The following is a 19,020-nucleotide window of genomic DNA, read 5'->3' as shown; positions in this document are numbered from 1 at the left end:
AGCGCTGTGTTCTCCACTCGAGCGGGAATGTCGTATATCAGTTGGCAGCTGGGCATTTTAAAATCACTTTTTACATTCTCTCTCTCTCTCTTACTTTCTAAAAAGCTATTTTGAGAGCTCCTCTCTCTAGAAACTCCCTTCTCTCTAGGGTTTGATCTAGTTAGAGTGTCTCTCTATCCTCCGGCCTTTGTAAAAAGTGTGTTGATCGTCAAGGGCTTCGTGTTGATCCGAGAATCATAGTGTTTGGAGCATTTTCACTTTCTTCTCCTTCTCCGTTTGAGCTCTAACTTCGAGGTAGGGATATCCTACTCCTTCTCATGAGTTTTGTCTTTGAATTTTAGTATTTTGATAAGTTGGGGGTTGTTGGGTAATTTTGAAAAAGTTTGGGCCTTTGTGTAAATTCTACAAAAGTTGGGGTTTTGCTTATATAAACTTACATGCATGTTTGGCATAGAGAAATGGGATCAATATTGGTTTATTGGTGAAAATGAAACCTTAGGGTTGTGATGCTAATTATGAGAAATGCTCTAATTACATTGATAAATTAATTGGTACAATTAATTTGAAGAAAAGAAGAATTAAATTGAGAACGTTAAAATGTTGATTACATATCCATTTGGTGCATTTATTTTCAGTATAGAAATAACTGCTTTGGGCTATCGGTGGAGGATAGTCTTGATTGTTGTAGACAATGCATGATGATTAGGCAAACAAAAACCAATCAATTGAGTAAGCCATTGAATATGGTAGTTGGTACAATACAGCACTCAAATGTGTATTGATTGATTTAATTTGTATATGATAATTGTTTATATACATTGTATTGTGTGGGAGGAGAAAGGGGCTGTACTCCACGGTTTATTGGAAGAAAGGGGCTGAACCTCTAAACCGAATCTTGTGACAGTGATACAGCACTACAATGTGTATCAGGCTGCGAATTTGAAGTGTTTGTTTTGATTTGATATAGCACTAAAATGTATATCGTTATCAATTGTGAAGTATAGAAGTGTTTCTATGTTATGTTGATACAGCACCAAAATGTGTATCGCTCGTATAGTATGGAAGTGACTTATGTGTTATTGATACAGCATCAAAATGTGTATCCACCATGAATTTCGAAAATGTTTTAAGATGAGTCTTATTCTCACCAAGTTATTTGGCTAAGTTTTGAGCCTTGTTTTCAAACTCAAAGTTGAAAAAGAAATGAGAAATGAAATGTAACATGGACTTAATGTCATGAGATCGAAATGTGATATATGTAGATGTATCTGTGTTGACCATCTATCAACTGCTAATCTTTTAGTCATTGTTCATGGCTGGTTTAGTGTTTTTCTACTGGGCTGTGGCTCACCCTTTATGGGACATCATTTTCAGGTACAGGTAGCATGCCACCTCCAAGGACATAGCTTGGGAGGCTAGAGGTAGACAATTGTTTTGTTTATTTCCTTTTGATGTATTACATGTAAATACAAGCCAAGGGCTTAATATGTATTGAGTTAGCGCTCTTCTTTTTGTAACCAAGTGTTAACTTGGAAAGCTGTAAGCCCGTACGCCATTTGCTTTTGTTGTTAACATGTAATACTTTTGTAAGAACTGTTCTGATTTAAATGGAAAGGTGGTTGGTTTCTTTGTATCAATGCATGTCTAGTGAGATGGGTTTTATTTATTTTTTTGAGGGCGTTACACTCGTCATCACGCAACCATCCAAAATGCGGCGGATCGATTCGGTTCGGTCAGTTTTGGCGGATTGATATATCTGCTGCTCACCCCTAGTACAAAGGGCCCATTTGTGGAAAGATACAATGCAAAGTTGAAAAGAGAAAGCTGAAGTCCAGAGTATGGATACCTACATGGTTAGGAGGTGCTGAGTTTGAAGTAAGACATGGAGGGGATGGGTATGTAGTGGACTTAGAGAATATAACATGCACATGCTTTAAGTGGGACCTCACTGGAATCCCCTGTCCCCATGGGGTAGTTGCTATATTTTTTCAAAAGGAAAGGGTTGAAGATTATGTTCATTCATATTTCAAGAAGAAAACATTTTTGAGGACTTATGAGGCATTGATTAATCCAATGAATGGGCTAGATCTGTGGCCTAAAATAGGGTGTGACCCTCTTCTATCTCCTAAGCTTAAAAGACCAACTGGTAGGCCTTCTAGACATAGAGTTAAGGACACAGATGAACCTAAGAATCCATACAAGTTGCAGAGGAGGCAGTCTATCCTAAAATGCTCTAAATGTGATTGTTATGGTCACAATCAAATGACTTGCAAAGGTCCAGTGAAAGGAAAGAAAAGTGGACCTTCTGGGAAATCCAATAGTAGTGTAAGTATTCCATTGAATGAAAGTAAATAAACATTATGTTAGTAATAAATAATACATGTTACTAATTACAAACTTCTTTTGCAGACATTCATGGGCTTTAAGACAACTGCATTATTTGGGGAAGAGGGGAACAGCTAAGCACAAGCTGATGATTGTCAATCTAGGAAAAGGCCAACAACAATAAGTGGTGTTGAAGAATCAACTAAAGGGCAACTAAGGAAGATGACAAGATCAGCAGCAATAGACATTGGCAACAAGCAAGCAATGGGCAGCTAGTGCAGTGTGAACAAGTGGTTTTGAACACTTTTGTAATTAAAATAGGGTTTTTGGAATGTTTATGGAGCTTTTGGAATGTTCATGGTTTGTCTTCCCTTACTCACCACTTTTGTAATTAAAATAGGCTTTTGGAACAATTATGTTGTACATATGGGTTATGAAACCTTGAACAATGGTTGTATAGTTATTATCCTTCAATGGTTGAACGATTGAAACCCCAACGTTTGGTTGGCTTGAATTATGTTCTAAGTTCATTCATAAAAATAACAAGTTCTTATGCTTGCTTTATTGTGGTTGTTATGCTTATGTCAAACCAGGTTTCATATGCTTGTATGGTTATCAATTTTGACCATACTTTTATGGTTATTATCATTGTACATGAATGTAGGGACAACATGCTGAAGCTAGGGACAAACACATCCAAACCATTTCACTATTACAAAACAAAACCATTTCACTAATTGATAACAAAAGTATTGCAATTACAAAACAAAAACATTTCATAAACCATTTCAAACCAAACATTTTATTTACATTTGACCATTACAAAACAAAAGCAATGCATAGAGCATTTCCCTATTACAAAACAAAAACATTGCAATTGCAATTGCAATTGATAACAAACCATTTTACCATTTTAAACCAAACACAATTGACATTGCCATTGTTCAACAAAAGCATTGCAATTACAAAACACATTTTGGAAGTAATATACCCAGCCATCAATTATATAGCAAGCCTAAACACTATTTTGGAGTACAAACTGGCCATTCATAAGCAATGTAGCAATCAAGGCAATGACAAGCCACTTCTGTCGTGCACAATAACGTTGAACAGCATCCTCTAATTGTGCAACCTCATTGACAAATTCTTCTAGTGTTGCCTTCTTATCCACCAACTTCAGCAACACTTGTCTACCATGATCACATGTGGGTGGATCGTACCAAGAAAAGAAACCACAAGCCTTATTTTTCTATAATTGCAATCAAACATAAACAAATGAGCAATTATTTTTGGCTGAATCTTCCATACAGTTGTTATCTTCTTCAAATTGAGCATATTACTTTATTCTCAATTTTCTATAAATACTAAAAAATTGCTAACTGACTTTACTGGAAAACTGTATACACTTACTCCATAATTAGGACAACCTAAAAACCTCCTAGCAGGATTAGCATGATCCCACGAAGTTTTGATCTTCACTTTTAACCCATAGTTGCAACGAGTCAATTCACCCTAATTGTTCCCACCTCAACTATTACCTTCACTCATTTTTGTCTTTCACATTGATGGAATAGAAAACATTTTGCATGACTATGGAGAGAAAAAGAAGATCAGCAATGCAGACAAAAACAAAGCCAACAATGGAGAGAAAAAGAAGGTCAAAAATAGAGACAAAAAGAAAGTCAACAATGGAGAAAAAAGAAAGGTGAACACTCGTATAAAACAACAAAAAAACGAACCCATTTCTTACCTCTGTCTCAGAGTCCAAAGCTTTTTGGAAAATCAACTATGAAATTTTTGTCTTCCTTCGATGCGTGACTTCAATCGCGGGTTGAATCACCAAGTGGGTTGCATGGAGCTATAAATCGCAATGGAGGGGTGTCTTTTGCCCTAAATCGTGAAGATTAGGACAATTTTGATGCCCAAATCAGTCTTCCGTTAACTAATAGAGACGGAGATGGACGGGGAGATCGGATTGCAACACGGGTGGAATGGTAGGGTACAAATTGTCAAAATTGGAAATCTGGGGTTTAATTTGAAAAAGGCGCTAAGCTCTGGGGTTTTTTTTTTGTAATTTCCCCATGATTTAATGTAATCATTCCATTATAAATATAAAATAAAGAGGATCACAATCCAAGGATCGTCAACCCACAAAGCCCGTCCAAAAGCGAAGCAAAAACGCACGCCACACGCTGTCAAATATTATCAATCAATCCATCCCTCTCTCTCTCTCTCTCTCTCTCTCTGCCATACAAACAAACACCATGTCTACAACTTTTTCTTCTTCTTCAAGAACTATGAAGATAGGCATAATAGGCTTCGGCCCATTCGCATAGTTCTTGTCAAAAACCATTCTCAAAAAAGGCCACTCCATCACTGTTACTTCTCGTTCAGATCACTCCCACATCTCTCTCCAATTGGGAATCTCATTCTACTAGTAATAATAATATACACACACATCTTTTCTTCGCCTCATAGATTATTATTATTATTAGGGAAATTCTAACCTACACACTCTTCAAAAGGTGTACCATATGCACTCCTAAATATATCATTTGTTTCTTTAGTTATGATTTATAAAGCATGGGTACGGGTACAAGTACTAGTAAAATATGGGTACGTTGATACGATAAAATTAAAAAAAAAGTAGGGTACGGGTACGACTTCGGCTTGGTACGCTTGTAAAAAATATTTATTTTTAATTTAGAGTAATGCAAAAATTAATTAAATGGTTTAATTTGTTAAGTTTCAATCTATAATTAACATCAAATGCCAAAATTAAATGTGTAAATCAAAATTAAATGTTAATATATTAAATAACTCACAAACCGTAGTTTAATTTTAAAATCATGCTAACCATAAAACTAAAAATAAAAAAGAAGTCTAGTGAAAGAAGTTTTATCTCTGTAGTAGAAGAAAAAATTGTTTCAACTGAGGTACGGTACGGCTTGGATATATATTAGGTACATCTGGGCACACCAAAAATTAAGAAGAAAAAATTTGGGTACGTGTTTTGTGTACCCAGTACTTATGTAGAAGTATCATACGATGTACCATACGCTGGTAAGTACCCGATACGAGTACGATATGTTTTTTGAAGTACCCATATTTCATAGGTTATGATCAATTTTTTTTTTTTTAATTATGATATTACTTTAGTTGTGATTCATAAATTTTTTAATTATACTTTGTATTATTTTTTATTACGATATTTTTTTAAATTATGAACAAAAAAATATATGAAATTATATCTTTCTTTTTTTTTTCTTTAATTATAAGGTATATATATCATAATGTTTCATTATTATTATGATTGAATCATGATTAGTAGTTCGAATTTCATCTTGTCCCAAATGACTCAAATTTTGTCTTGTCAATCGACTAGTCGATCGTCCAGCAATAAGGCTGACAGTTGCAGTCGACAAGGTAATAATCGTGATAGACAAGTATTTCACTGGTTGCCTGAATGGTCATCCAAGTGATCATCCAAATGGTTGATCAGCAAATGAAAATTCAGGTCATTTGGACAAGTTCAATTCGAGCTACCAATCTTTATTCATTATGATTACATGCTTGGTTCTGAATTTCGTAGGGACATGGATCGATTTCTCGAGGCAGATAACGATGTGATATTGCTTTGTACATCAATTTTGTCTCTGTTGGAGGACGTGAAATCGATACCGTTCAACCGTTTGAATCGGGTAGCACCGTTTGTTGATGTACTCTCGGTTAAAGAACACCCTAAACAAGTTCTGTTGAATGTATGCAATTATGCCCATTTAATCATATAGAAATTGAATTATGTGTTTGTTTTAGAGTCGAGCATAGGATTAGCTGAATCACACAACCCATTCAATCCGAATTGATCCGCATATAAATAGGTGGTTTCGTAGATGCAATATGAGCGGATGCGATTTGAAATATGGCATGATTGCAGGTTGCAGGCGAGTTGCAGGTTTAACCTGCACCCGCAAGAATCCGTCCGCACTTAGACTTCTTTTTATTTTTTATTTTTTTTATTTTTATAAACCTAGACCATTGTTATTTTATTATTGCATTTTGAATGAATGTAAAAGTTAGTGAAGAATTACTTTTAGGTAAATTTAGAATTTTAAATGATTTTACTTTAATTATATTGTTGGGTGGTAGATAGTGAATGAGATTTGATGATCTAATTTAGAATTTCGAAAGATGTGCTTGTGTTAGTTTATTATTTGATTTAAAAGTTTAAGATTTTGAATGATTTGTTGTGTTAGAAATTGATTTTGTTGTGTTTTTAATTTTATAAGTTTTAATTCATTAATTATTAATGTTAGAGCATTTTAGAAGATAGGGGGAAAAGGACCCAAAATAAATATTTACAAAATGAAAAAAAAAAAACTCCAAAATAAATTTTTAAAGAAAAAAATCCAATTCGTAAATTGCCCGCACATCCGCGAACCTTATCCGCACAAACCGCAACCCGCACTGCGGGCGATTGCGGGTTGAATTTTTCCCAAACTGCATACATACAGGCGGGTCCAAATCGATTCACAAATCGTCCAAAATCGAACCGCAACCACCTTAGTTTGTTTGATTATTATTTGGTGCTATATGTACCCATCTTTGTGGAGTTTATCACCCAAATGTGGCATTTCTAAATAAATTTTCTATAGTCATGTTTGATTTGGAGTTTCAAAAATAATTTTATGAGTTTTTAATTTATATTTTTATAATTTTAGAAATCTTTTTTACTTTTTAAATTTCTTAATTTTGATATAAGTATAAAATTTATATAAATTTAAAAAAATAAATAAATATGAAATGTACTAAATTTTTACATTTTTTGTATTTAATGAAACTGTTCAAATGTATTTTAAAAAAAAATTACGTAAAATATTAAAAAATTCACTAAAAATAAAGAAATAAAAAAATACAAAAAAATAAATAAATTTTTAGAAAAACAGAGATAACCAAACAAGGCTAAATTAAGGCTTCCTTTAGTAGTTACCTTAAACTAATTTATTGATTAAAAATAAATCAACAATTAAAAATAATGCTGAAAAATATTAATTTGTTTGATGTATTTTTTTTTTTAAATTTATATTGACTATAATTAATTTTTTAGTAGAAAATCATTAATCCAAAAAAGGGGTCTTATAACGAAGCATGATTTGATTTTTTTTTTTTTTTTTTTTTTTGAAACATGCCTTCAAACCTTTAGTCATGTTTTATAAATATTATTTAACATATATATATACTAGCGCATGCCCGTGCCTAAAGGCACAGTGTAAATAATATTAAGATCAAAATGCAATTATAAAAATATATTGAAATATTTTTCTTGTTAAAGAACCTGTAACAATTTTGCTTGTATTACATGCTCTACAAAACTCAAATAAAATAACAACTCCCCCTAATCTTAATGCAAATTAAGAAACAAATATATAAGATTTATAATGTTCACCAATATTGTAAATCAAAATACAAGAGCAAGAAAAAAAATTATAAACATTGAACTCTACAGGTTCTAACTGTGAAGTAGACATAATTAAGTTTCACAATGTGACAGCAGAATGAACTCCCTTTTCACAATGTCTACAGGTTACATTTCCTAACTTGGAGAACTTGGAGCTCTGTGGACTACAGAACGTAAAGGAGATATGGTCCAACCAACTACTCATCACCTATAAGACCAAAAACTATATCAAAGTTTAGCAACTTAATCATTCTTGAACCAAAATAGTTTATCAAAAAACACTCATTCTTAATCATCATCCTTCACATAGTTGGCAAAGTACCTCTGAAGATATAACCACAGCATTAAACCTAAAATGGGAATAATCTATATTAATAAAATCAATAAAAAGTACTTTAACTCATAACATGAATAGGTGTCCTTTGTTGCATGCCACTATCAATATCTAGTTGCAAGCACACTATTATAATTTCTAATGCATTGAGAAAATAAAATAATAATAAAATATGGTCCATTACCAACATTTAGTGCCTTACCGAAAAGAAGAAGAACAATTGGACAGAGTTTCTGTGGGGAAGAGACACAGATCAACATTTAGTATCTCAGTAGCCCAAAATAGTACACATAAAAATTCAAACCGCTATTCCTCAAGACTAAAGTCATGATTATTGCAACGCCACTATTAGCTTACACAACAAATGAAAGTAATAGACTATGAACAGAATAGGGCTTCAATGCTTATAGATCGAGAACAATGAGTTCCTTTAACAGCTTTCTCAAACAGCAGCAGCACCACAATCTTTTATTGTTCAAATGTTTCTATCAAAAAACATTAGCATTCTCATCACCTATAAGACCGAAAACTATATCAAAGTTTAGCAACTTAATCATTCTCGAACCAAAATAGTATATCAAAAAACACTTATTCTAAATCATCATCCTTCACATAGTTGGCAAAGTACCTCTGAAGATACAACCACAGCATCAAACCTAAAATGGGAATAATCTATATAATAATAAAATCAATAAATTTACTTTAATTCATAACATAAATCAGTGTCCTTTGTTGCATGCCACCATCAATATCTAGCTGCAAGCACACTGCTATAATTTCTAATGGATTAAGAAAATATATATATTAGGAAAATATGGTCCATTGCCAACATTTAGTGCCTTACTGAAAAGGAGAAGAAAGATTGGAAAGAGCTTTTGTGAGAAAGAGACACAGATCAACATTTAGTGCCTTAGTAGCCCAAAATAGTACATATAAAAATTCAGACTGCTATTCTTCAAGACTAAAGTCATGATTATTGCAACACCATTATTAGCTTACACAACGAATGAAAGTAATAGACTATGAACATAATAGGGCTTAAATGCTTACAGATCGACAACAATGAGTTCTTTTAACAGCTTCCTCAAACAGCACACAATCTATTATTGTTCAAAGGTATCTATCCAAAAACATTAGCGTTCTCATCACCTATAAGACCAAAAACTATATCAAAGTTTAGCACCTTAATCATTCTCGAACCAAAATAGTTTATCAAAAAACACTTATTCTAAATCATCATCCTTCACATAGTTGGCAACCTCTGAAGATATAACCACAACATCAAACCTAAAATGCGAATAATCGATATAATAATAAAATCAATAAAAACTACTTTAATTCACAACATAAATCAGTGTCCTTTGTTGCATGCCACCATTAATCACTACAACAAAAGTCACTATTTACGGCATTATGTTTACGGCATACATTAAATGCATGTCGTAGTTGGTACATTCTACGACATTTTTTTTTTTGCAAGCCGTTAATGTTTTGTCAATAACAGCATACATATCATGTAAGTCGTTAATTCATATATTTATGGCATACAAAAATATGCCGTAAAAAATATATGTTTTCACGACTTATAAAAATATGTCGTAAAATATTTTCACTTAAGACGACATACATTTCATGTTGTAAAATATTATAACTTTACACGACATGCTAATGAATGTCGTGAAAACTTCTTAAAAAAAAATTCAATCCGATTTTTTTATGACATACAAAAGTATGCCTGTAGACACCTCATTTTTGACTGTCCTTAAGACTTGGACGTCACCGTTTAAACACCCGGTGATCATCCTTGTTTGTGTTCGTTTGGAGTTCCCGGAAGTCTTGACTACGCGCCTTGCCTCAGGATCTCCGAACTCGACCGTTTAGTGTCTGGTTTTGCACCAAACACTTGTGTTTTGCCTTCGAGGGGGAGGGAATGCCTTGTGAGGCATCCCCACACATCACCGGCCATGGCCACAGGCCACCGGCTGTGTTTTGTTACCGTCGGCAATCTATTTTGCCGGTCGGCACTAAATTTTGTCAAAATGGCAATTTTGAGTAGCCGACTACTGTTCATCTACTTTATGTAGATATTTTGTGCCAGCTGTGATAGCAGACACCAACTCTGCTTCCCTCCATACACGTGTATGGAGGGATTTCCCTCTAAGCAAGCCTGTTGTGTAAGCTTTGCAAGAGGGACTTCTATAAGAGGAGAGCTCTTCTCTTTGTTCTAGGTTAGAGACTTTGAAGGCAAAACCAGAGCTTACACATATAGATACACCCTCTCTCTATATTTCCCTCCTTCTCCTCCCTTGTGTGTGTTTCTTGGCCTAAAAGTGTGATTTTACCTTACTTTTGCACTAATACGCACACTATTACACCTTGCTCCGAGATTGAGGGACTTTGAGCGTTGATTCTTGAGTTTTTGGGCTGTTTTTGATCAAAAGAGGAGGGTTGCATTGGCTGTTCTTGAGGTGTGCTTCAAGGGTGAGCATTTTACTTTAGTTTTCCCAAACTTGCACTAGTCTTTTACCTATCTTGCTTGCTGATTTAGTTTTTGTGCATAACATAAAAAAGGCTTATATTTTCATGCTTAAGAACTTTCATTAAGGGTCCTTTGTGGTTTGAGTTCAAACTCACCCTCTTAGGCCTTATTTGGCCTTTTTGTTGCCTCTTTGTTAAGGCCTTGTTTGCATAAGTGTTTTGGTCTTCTCACCACTGAAAACCAGTGGATTTTCAGTGGTGAGGGTGGTTTGAAGTCTTGCATAGGGGAGGGACACCCCTCTCCCTTCATTGTCTTATTTCCTTGCATTTTGGCTTAAAGGGTGACATGCATGCTTGATTGGTTTTGGCTCTTTTTCAGAGGTTTTTGGGTGTTTTTAGGTCATATGTAATCTCTGTTTTTGGTCGGATTTGTGCCCTTTTGCATGCTTAACTTACTTGCTTTACATTCCCCTATTTGGCCTAGAAATGCATCTTGTGTTTAGGCCATGATTCTTGCATGTGTTGGCTTAGTTCCATGAAGGTGTTAGCATTATTCTACCATGCTTAAGGTCTGTTGGCCATTTGTTTCAGTCATGCTTGCCTTGTTTGGTGTCACCTCTTTGTGTTTTGGCTTGTAAGCTTTGAGCATATTGACCTCTAGCATGTGTAGCTTTGACCATCCTCATGATTTGGCATCATTTAGGACCACATTTCAGTCCATAAATCTTGTTTATATGTGTGCATGTGTGACCTCTTTCATGCCTTGAGGGTGTGCCCTCTTATGCCTAGAAATGAGCTTCGGTGCATACATCTCTTTGGGGTCATTTTAACTGCCATATTAATGGGTTTTGGAGTCCATTTTTGCATGTTAAATTTCTGTTTTGGTTTGTCCAATTCATGCCATGAGTGGTCATGTTGGTGGGAGTGAAGTGCCCCCTTTTTGTGCCTTAACCTTAGGACCATTGGCTTGCTTGTTGGCATGAGTATTTGTCCACCCTTTTAGGCACTTCCGGCCACTGTTTTGGGGTGGATCAAGGTCTGCCCCCTTTATGGTTTAAGGCCCCTTTGCATGCTTGCCTCATGTCCATTGCATGATTGCTTCATCAAGTGGTGTAATATGTTGATCCTATTGCTTAGGTTGTCCATGTTTACATTGCATTTGCATCTTGCATGCCTAGCATTGCATACATGCCATATTAGTTGCATGACACTTGGCATGCCTTGCATTTCAATCACATGTTGTATCTTTGAGTCATGTTTGCATAACATGCATTGCATTACTTGGTTTGGGGTGTCAAACCAAGTGTGAGGGTCAAGGAGCATTCATACTATAAGTGATGTAATGCGCCTTGACTCTCGGTCACCGGGGCCCTTGACTTCGATATGATAGGGTCTTGGTCCTTATTTGTGTGATTACATGCATTTTTACATCAAGCGGCAAACTTGATCTCTTGGGCTATCATGCACCATTGATGGCTCGAGGATCGAGGGCCATGCTTCCCTGAGTTCAAAGCATGATGGGAAACATGACCGTGCTCACATGTGCCTGAAATCCCATGCCATGTACTGTCTGTCTTCTGTTGCTGTCAAAACTGGCATCAGCAGGAATCTTCTGCCGACCGGCAGAATTCAATGCCGACCGGCATTGTGTGAATGGCCGATAACTCCAACAACAGCCAATGGAAATTATGTTTGGCCGGTGGGAATTTCCTCCAGCCGGTGGTATTCTGCAGCATGCAGGGAACCTGTCCTAGGATTTTGGCAATTTTCAGAGAGAGAGGGCAGTATAAACAGAGGCGGCAGTGGTATGGTACGGGCTTTCCGGGCGAGCCAAATTTCGAGCATGCATCATTCGCGCATCCCGAGGCGGAGGCTGTGGCCACCTTTCTCCTTTTTTTTTGCATTCTTTCTATTAATTAATTAGAAATTCTGTAATAATTAATGTATTTGTTATCCGGACTATAATATTTATTTGTACCCTCTGGGTGAGGGCAATTGTGTAATAAGTGTGCGTGAGTGGGTGTATGTCTTCCAACCCCACGTCTTTCTTCCCTTTTATTTACCCGCTTTTGATGGTAGATTAGGGCATCTTTAAAATTAGCATACCTTATGCAATGTATGCGTGCATTCATACATTTGCCTTGCATGCACCAGGCTCGGCACATCATTCTAACTGCATTTGTACTTCAATTTCAAATTGAATACGTGATAGTTGTAGCATTTCACATGCTATGCTTAGGTTAGCCGAGCCTATCTAATTGCATCCTGTATGTGCTGCATTAGTCAATTTAACATGAACTAGGATCACGCATGTTTGCTAACCAGTTTATTGTTTTGGCTTGGAGTACGATGTAAGTATTTTATGCTTTAGCATCTCGCATGCGTGTGAATGTCAACATGACAGTATGCTTACCATGTGGCTAGATGCTTATATGATAAACTGTTTGAATGCCTGCGGATGAAGGTTGGATTGTTTGAGTTGGAAAAACTCGTTGAAATCCGTATTTTAGCCTACTTGCGAGTAGCAAATTCCAAAACATTTTCCAAAACAAGCGGATATGCAATGTTTCTTTCCAAATTAGGCAATCTAGTCTATACTTATTTATTGTGCGCATAGCATAGTAATTCTATTCTAACAAATGGAATAAGAACACATACTGTTTTCAAAAACGGATATCACGGTTAGTAGAGGCCGATCTTCGGATCGGGCGAGAGGGGGTGCTCATAGCTGACCTTCCCCAATCGTACCCTAGCTCCCGAGCCGAGACAACTCCGGTGATGACGGACATGTGGCCTTCGGCACCGAGTCAGGGTTTCCTAAATTCCCCCATTTTAAAATATTTAGGTGGTGACTCTGTATCTGGCAAAGCAGTCCATGTTTGGCACTTCTTTTCAAAAAAATCTGTTTCTCAAAACGATTTGCCAGATTTGGACTCTTTGGTTCAAGATTAAGAACCGTAACAAACAAAATCGAGTCCGAACTGTAGCGGGGTCCCTCGGGGACATCTACAGTTTCTGGCAACTCTGCTGGGGATTTAGAGAGCTTGACTCGAACTCGTGATATCCTATTTTTGATTTCATTTATGTGTCTCTTTGCATTGCATTTGCATTGGTGCGCCTAGGAACACAGTGTTTGCCGTCTGCCATTCCTGAACGGTTTGCCGGAGGCTTGTCTTGTCAAGGCATGACCATAAAGCTGACCGGTTATGGGCTCTGACAGTATGGGAACACAAACCCCGGTTTTACCGGGGCACCCTTTTCGACCATTCGACCTAGTGCATATTCGGATCCATAGTGACCATTCCAAGTTAGGACAGGCTGCTTACCCGATGTTAGGTTGTTTGAAAACTGCTGCGTGCATAGTGAAACCCTAGCTCCTGACAAAATAGGACAGGGAAACCCTACCCCAACATAGGGGTGTTTTGGCTCTCTTTACTTGCTATGTGCTTTTAGAGTGTTGCTCTACAGGAACGTGCATATCAGTTTGCAAGATTGAGTATTAGGCCTGAGGGCATCAGTACCAGTTTATGAGAATCAGTTATCTGCGGGTATCAGGTTCAGTTTTGGGAACAGAGATTTTGGGGAACAGTGATCAGTGTTGAGGAACAGTATGTTCGGCTTACCAACTGTGTATTATGGATACCCAACTGTGCGTTGTATGTGTTTATTTTATGCCGTTGTGCTGTCCGATTGTTAGTTTATTTACTGCTTTATTTATCTTTTTGCTAGGTAGTTTAGCATCATTGCTTCCAACCCGGTAGATATTCCCCAAGCACTCTGGATTAGAGGTCGTCGGCTCCATCGATCTGAGGATCTGGTAGACGGACAACCAGTGTACCACTCTCTACCCCCGGTTACCAGACGGAGGACAACTAGGCAGAGGGCATCAGTTCAACAGTCAGTACAAAGTGCTTCATCTACCCCACCTGTGTACCGTAGGGATCAGGATCCTGTTTCACCCGCAGAAAGGGAACATATACCGACAATTCAGTCAGAACAGAACAGCATGGCTAGTTTAGAAGAGATGGTGCGCCAACTCCAAGAAAGCATGAAAGTGATGCAGCAGGATGCTGCCCGACAGGCAGAATTCGCCAAACAACAAGCCACAGTTATGAGTGAGCAAGCGGAGTTAATCGTGAGATTGCAGCAGCAAACTGGGGCGTCAGCTTCACAGTAAGTCCCTCCCCCACTAAGGGTTCCGATACCCGAAGAGACGCCAAATGCCCGGAATGTCCAAGAAGATACAGACATCCCAACGGGGCCGGCTCCACCCCCGATTCTGCCTCAACTATCCAAGGCACCCACTCCTATCAATCAATCGGATTCTCCCTTCGAGTCCAAGGTGGACCCCGTGGCATTAAAAATGTGCAAGCTTGAAAAGCTGTTCAAGAAATCTCAAGGTGTGAAGTCCATTCCGGACATTGGAGACGGATACACTGACGCAGCCGTGACGCTGCCAGATCGGTTTAAGATGCCACAAATTGATCGTTTTGACGGATCTGGGGATCCCATGGTGCACCTGCGACTATTTTCAGACGTCCTAAGGCCAATGGGCCTCACTAGACTGCAGAAGCTGTCTTTATTTGGCCGGACCCTGTCGGGTGTAGCGGCCACATGGTATGCCAAATTAGAGGATGACGTCAAGAGAAGTTGGGACGAGATGGCTGAGGCCTTCATCCTGCAGTACTCATATAATACACAAATCGAGATCACGACCCGGGATCTCGAGACAACGAGGCAAGAACCCAAGGAGAGCTTCTCAGAATTCGTAACCAGATGGCGGGCTAAGGCTTCGATGATGACCTTAAGACCCACGGACAAAGACCAGATTCGGATGATTGTGCGCAATCTTCAGCTGAAGCTAATGCAAAAGATGATTGTACTCCCATTCCCTATCTTTTCTGATCTGCATGAAATGGGGGTGCAGATCGAGGATGCCTTAAAACAAGGCTTGATTGATAATGACCGGGAGCAACCCCGCAGAACTTTCAATCGTAATACTAATGCAGGCCCGAGTGGCGCTACAACTACCAGGACCTCCGAAGTGAGTATGGTCACCACCAACCCTTCCCCGAGAACTATGGCAGCCACACCATTCTCCGGTGCGTCCAGAAGTAACCCACAAACAGCCAAATACCCTCCCAAAAATACCAGAACCTTCGCTCCGCTTTATATGCCCCTGTCCAAAGCTTTGGGGGTTTTGATCAGAAAAGGGCATCTGAAGCCCCTAGAGCCGCGGCGCTTACCGGAAAGACTCCCCGCTGCCTACAATCCAGCCAAGTATTGTGCATTTCATCAACAGCACGGTCACGACACCGACCTGTGCTTTCGATTACGTCATGAGATTCAAGATCTCATTGATAACGGGGTGATTTTACCTCCTGAGAAACCCAATGTTACTACAAATCCTCTCCCCACACATAACCAAGCTCCACCACCCAAAAGAATCAATTTCATCCATACTGGGGTCGTGTCCTACGATCCTAGTATCTATATCACACCCTTCTACCTACCTAAGCCGGAGGTTTTCCTTCCTGATTGCACCGATTTGTGCATGATGGACGTCTCCATAACCCAACCCAAGCCAGTGGTGGTGACCATCGAGAGCAGGAGAGAGAAGACTCCAAAAGAGAAGGGGGTTGTCGAGCCAGAGTCTGCGGAGTCTAGGAGTGATGTTGGGAATGCTTATAGTCCGAGTGACTACATTTCACCGATGGGCCAGAACAGACCAGATGTGGAATTTCCAGCGGGAGGAGAGCTGTGTGCAATCCAAGGGGATAGTCCAGGACAGGGAACGGATGATTTGACAACTGTGGAAGAGGATCTTGCCAAGTTCCAGTTTTACAGTAACCAAAACCCAGAAGACTCAGCCGTCAACTGGTTCGATTATGAGGAATCGATAGAGGCCACGGGATGGTTGGACGATCAGCCAGATGTGGTAGGAGAGTTTCAGTCAGAACAAGGCCCGGCAGGGGCAGGAATGTTAGTAACAGACGGGAGGGTCGAAGAACAGAGTACATCGCCGGAGAGTGCCGGTGTCGAGAGTTTCGCTCGGGAATGGAGCATTTTGAGTACAGGGATTATTGAACAGTCTACTGCATTGACACAGTCAGAACGGGAAAGATTCGAAGATTCCGAGAGAATCAGGAAGGCAAAAGCCCATATGGGGGTTGAGACCGCCGCAAGTACAGAAATGGAGAATGCTGCGAGCATAGGAATAGAAGGTACTGCAAGTATCGGAACAGTCATGCCAGAACTGGACAGGTGCTTGTCAGCTGCAGATGGCATGTGGTGGGAAGACGATGATCTATGTCTTGCCCACACAGACGAGGATTGGGGAGGTAACCAACCAGATGATACCTGGTATATCGGCGAAGTCGATCACATGACTAGGAGTGGACGGTACTTCAAGCCTCCACACCTGGATCAACCAGAGGCGTCAGGGAAAGATAAGGAGGCAGAGAAGCAAAAGGAAAAGCAACTCGAGGATGCGGCCGTATTGAGACAATTGAAGAAGATACAAGCAGACATCTCCATCTGGGGGCTGCTTATGGCTTCTCGAGTACATAGACAGGCTGTCCTTTCAGCCATGGACAAAGCCAAGCTTTCTATAGACACCACGCCCGAACAGCTGGTGGGCCTAGTTTTTTCGGGAGGAAGTTCCCCGGCATTGACCTTTTCTGACAAAGAATTGCCACCTGAGGGTGCGAACTATAACAAGCCACTCTACATCTCTGTGGAGTGTAGAGATAAATGGATACCTGTGGTGCTTGTCGACACGGGGTCCGCCATCAACGTCTGCCCAGCAAGGACAGCCTATGCGATCGGTTTGAAAATCGCGGATTTTGTGCCGACGGCCCAGGTGATTCGGGCGAATGACAACACAAGCCGGGAAGTAATGGGAACAGTTAAAATTCAAACAAAGGTTGGGCCGGGACAGCATGAGATAGATTTCCATGTCTTGGAGGTTCCTGCAACTTTCAACCTGCTTTTAGGGCGGCCGTGGCTGCATCAGGCAAAGGCAGTCTCCTCCACCCTACATCAAGTGGTGAAATACCCCTATGGGAAGGGAGTAGCCATCGTTTTCCGAAATTCATCGATTCATCCGCCGCCAGAAGTATCTACGCCTGTTCTAGAAATTGAGCACGGTATGGAAGATGTGTTCATATCGGGTTTTACCTTGGCTGAGGCTCGGGTTGTACAGGACATCATGGTTGCTAGTGAAGGGGTATATGTCAGTGCTCAGGCAGTCTATCTCATGAACAAGCTCCAACACATCCCCGGGATAGGATTGGGCAAGAGCGGCCGGAAGGGCGTCGCAGCATTGGCCGAAGTGCCACACAACCCTCAAACCTTTGGATTGGGTTATCTACCCACCAAAGAGGACTGGATAAGGAAAGGAAAGGAAGTGGTCGGAAGAGCCAGAGCAAAGAAGGCTGGGAAGCCTTTCGAGTTGATGCATAGGCCCATTCAGGGTACCCTAAACGGACGCTTCGTCCGGGAGGGGGAGGACTTTTCGTTTTGTGGCTTCCTAGAACCATGGCTAAACGCGGAGAAGAAGCGCGTGCCGGGTTTTGAGATTTTCTTTGACCTGTAGCTACTTGAGAATGACATCGCCGAAGGGCGGGCAGATCTGCAGGTTGAGACTGAACAGAGTAAGGAAGAGCAGTCTGAGGACGTTGAGAATGAAATGGGGATAGCACTGGCATGTCTACTCTCAGATCCTCCGATCAAACAGAAGTGCTTGGGGGATAGCTCCTCGATATGCGTGATCGGGAACGAAACGGCTGCGAGCCTACCAGCAACTATTTTGGATGCATCCATCGCACCCTCTCGCGTCTGGCAACATGAAGAGGGATTTTTGTCCAGCAGCACCAGGTCAGGTAGTGAGCCGGAATCTGATTCCACCAAGTCCTGTGAGTCGGAATCAGGTTCCAGCTCGACTGAGTCTGAGTCCGGTATTCCTGGGGGTGATAACCCAGATGCCACAGTCCTGTCTAGGTCGTCATTTTCTTTCTCTTTTGAGTCTGTTGTAACAGAAGAATCAGACGGCTTGGAAGTATTTAATGAGAACGACGTGAATGTGGTTTCTGAGTATTTTTCTGTGCCTTTGATTTATTGCTTAAACCAGGATTTTCAAAATTTTGATGAAAACGACGAGGAAGAAATTCCCCTAGTTTTGCAACGGTTAATTGATCAAGAGCAGGAAAGATTTGTTAAACCCTTAATGGATGAAATCACTACCGTGAATGTTGGTACTGAGAAGGACCCGCGGCTGGTCCAGATCGGGTCCACGTTGTCTTCGGAGGAACGCGAGCGCTTAGTCGCTTTATTAAAAGATTTCAAAGATGTTTTCGTGTGGTCCTACGAAGACATGCCTAGAATCGATCCTAAAATTGTACAGCACCGGATCCCTCTTGATCCC

General features: G+C 39.7%; 1 pseudogene; it reads left to right on the top strand.

The window, feature by feature from the left end:
* Positions 1-4,589: 4,589 nt before the first annotated feature.
* Positions 4,590-19,020, top strand: part of LOC114295110 (arogenate dehydrogenase 2, chloroplastic-like) — a 41,521-nt pseudogene continuing 27,090 nt past the window's right edge.

This window comes from Camellia sinensis, chromosome 1, assembly GCF_055761805.1.
Source record: "Camellia sinensis isolate YWXY chromosome 1, ASM5576180v1, whole genome shotgun sequence".
NCBI lineage: Eukaryota > Viridiplantae > Streptophyta > Magnoliopsida > Ericales > Theaceae > Camellia > Camellia sinensis.
This window is presented reverse-complemented; position numbering and strand designations above follow the sequence as displayed.